We start from the raw sequence: 2,500 nt of genomic DNA, 5'->3' as shown, positions 1-2,500 counted from the left end.
TATTTTTTCATCCACGACAACTGTATGTACGAATATTTTATGTATGACCTTTCTCTGACTAACTCCATTTAAAGTCCATCCGTTGTCTTCTTTCTTCTCTGTATTCTGTTTTCTATTCTTCTTCTTCTCTCTTTCTTTCCAATGTTGTTTACCGTCTCTATTTCTTTCATTTTCCTCATTTATCTCTCTCTCTCTCTCTCTCTCTCTCTCTCTCTCTCTCTCACACACATTCCCTACACGAGGCCAGTAAATTGTGAGTGCATCCGCTATTTTAATCAAACCTAAAATAACGTACGCTTCTGTTAATCTTTTTTATTCTCTCTCTCTCTCTCTCTCTCTCTCTCTCTCTCTCTCTCTCTCTCTCTCTCTCTCTTTCCATTCTGTTTTGGAGTTCATTAATCAACTTCCGGCTGGCGTGCGTGCATGTGTGTGTTATATTTGTCTTGCTGCTGTTGAAGCTACACACACTCACACACACACACACACACACACACACACACACACACACACACACACACACACAATGGGTAGATCAAAGAGCACAGTAGAGCTGGTGGTGGTGGTGGTGGTGGTGTCAATAGTGGCAGGGGGTAAGGGGGAGGGTGAGGCTATGGGAGTGAGGGGAGGGGAGGGGAAGGGGCAGCACAACTTTGCATGGTCAACATTTTGTGGTCAATAGGGTTCGTTACAGCGGCGGTTCTGAGGCTCATAGCGCTGTCCGTTCCCCTCCCCATCACCCACACCCACCCCCCGGCCTGGCCCCCACTAACGCCCAAATTTCTCAAGCTGGCCGCCACGCACTCCCTCCCTCCAGCCCCCGAGCCGTACTCAAGCTACAATCCTTCCTCTTACGCCCAAATTCCTCAAGCTTCCTTCTACACGAGCCAAGTTGCTTCCCTAACGCTGAATTTCCACTTTCCTCGCCACTCCTCGTCTCGGAAAGCTATCAAACGGTACGGCATACACAGAGCTCAGTTTTTTTTTTTTTTCATAAGTTGTTTTTTTTCCTGTCTATTATTTTGTTCCGCGTTTGGGTGACTTGTGTTTCTACCTCTACTTTTGTGTTATCCAGTATCTCTACGCCGACCAGAACCACGCTCTTCGTCTTGTCCTGTTCATCCCGTCCCGGCGCGCATCAAAATGTTAGTATGTCTACCTGTGATTTTATGGAATAGTGGGAAATTCTTATAGTAGATTATGACGCTTTTAGTCATTATTAATTGTATTGTTGAACTCTAGTAAAAAGTAAAATTCAAATTTGTTTCCATATATATATATATATATATATATATATATATATATATATATATATATATATATATATATATATATATATATAGATAGATAGATAGATAGATAGATATAGATAGATAGATATATAGATAGATAGATATATATATATATATATATATATATATATATATATATATATATATATATATATATATATATATATATATATATATATATATATATATATATATATATAGATAGATATATATATATATATATATATATATATATATATATATATATATATATATATATATATATATATATATATATATATATATATATATATATATATATATATATATATATATATATATATATAGATAGAGAGAGAGAGAGAGAGAGAGAGAGAGAGAGAGAGAGAGAGAGAGAGAGAGAGAGAGAGAGAGAGAGAGAGAGAGAGAGAGAGAGAGAGAGAGAGGATTGATCGATTGATAAATCTGCCAATTTTTCTTAGCAAACAAACAAATTTGCATCTATCTGTCTGTCTATCTATCTATCTATATCACGCTCATACTTCGTCACACCATTCGTACCTCCTGTCACGTTATTGTTGTTGTTGTTGTTGTGCAGGTGATATGTTGTATACAGGCCTGACAGGACGCCCTCCTAAGCTCACTAACACAGCCAGACCGCACGGAGGGGCGGTGGTCTATCCGCTCTGCTCTCACACTTGAGGTCTCACAGAGCGGTGGTTTGGATGCAGTTTTGCTTTTCGTGGATCTTGTTTGAGCGACTTCAAACAAAGGCCACGAGAAGCAAACGTGAATCCAAACAGCCGGTTTGTAAGACGCGCTCCGTGTGAGAACAGGTGACGCGCTAACTGTGTGACTGAGCGTTGGCGTGTCCTGAGCCCCGCATGCAACAGATCACCATCACAACATCAACATCAACAACAACAACATCATTAACTACTTCCAGTCCCTGCACACCCACGGTCCACACCTGAATGCCTAACTGTTACTACTAGCAGTAGTAGTGAGGAAGAGTTCATCTCTCTCTCTCTCTCTCTCTCTCTCTCTCTCTCTCTCTCTCTCTCTCTCTCTCTCTCTCTCTCTCACACATAGAAGTAGTAGGCAAGAGTGCAGGTTTGGAGCGTGGGCGTGCGGGGACTTTTCCTTTAAGGGAGGAGCAGCGGATGACCTGAGGTCAAACTCCTTAACTAGGATCACATTTCTACGACAGGTCTCCTGGCCTGGGCGGCTAC

The sequence above is a fragment of the Portunus trituberculatus genome, chromosome 48 (genome assembly GCF_017591435.1).
Source record: "Portunus trituberculatus isolate SZX2019 chromosome 48, ASM1759143v1, whole genome shotgun sequence".
Classification (NCBI taxonomy): domain Eukaryota; kingdom Metazoa; phylum Arthropoda; class Malacostraca; order Decapoda; family Portunidae; genus Portunus; species Portunus trituberculatus.
This window is presented reverse-complemented; position numbering follows the sequence as displayed.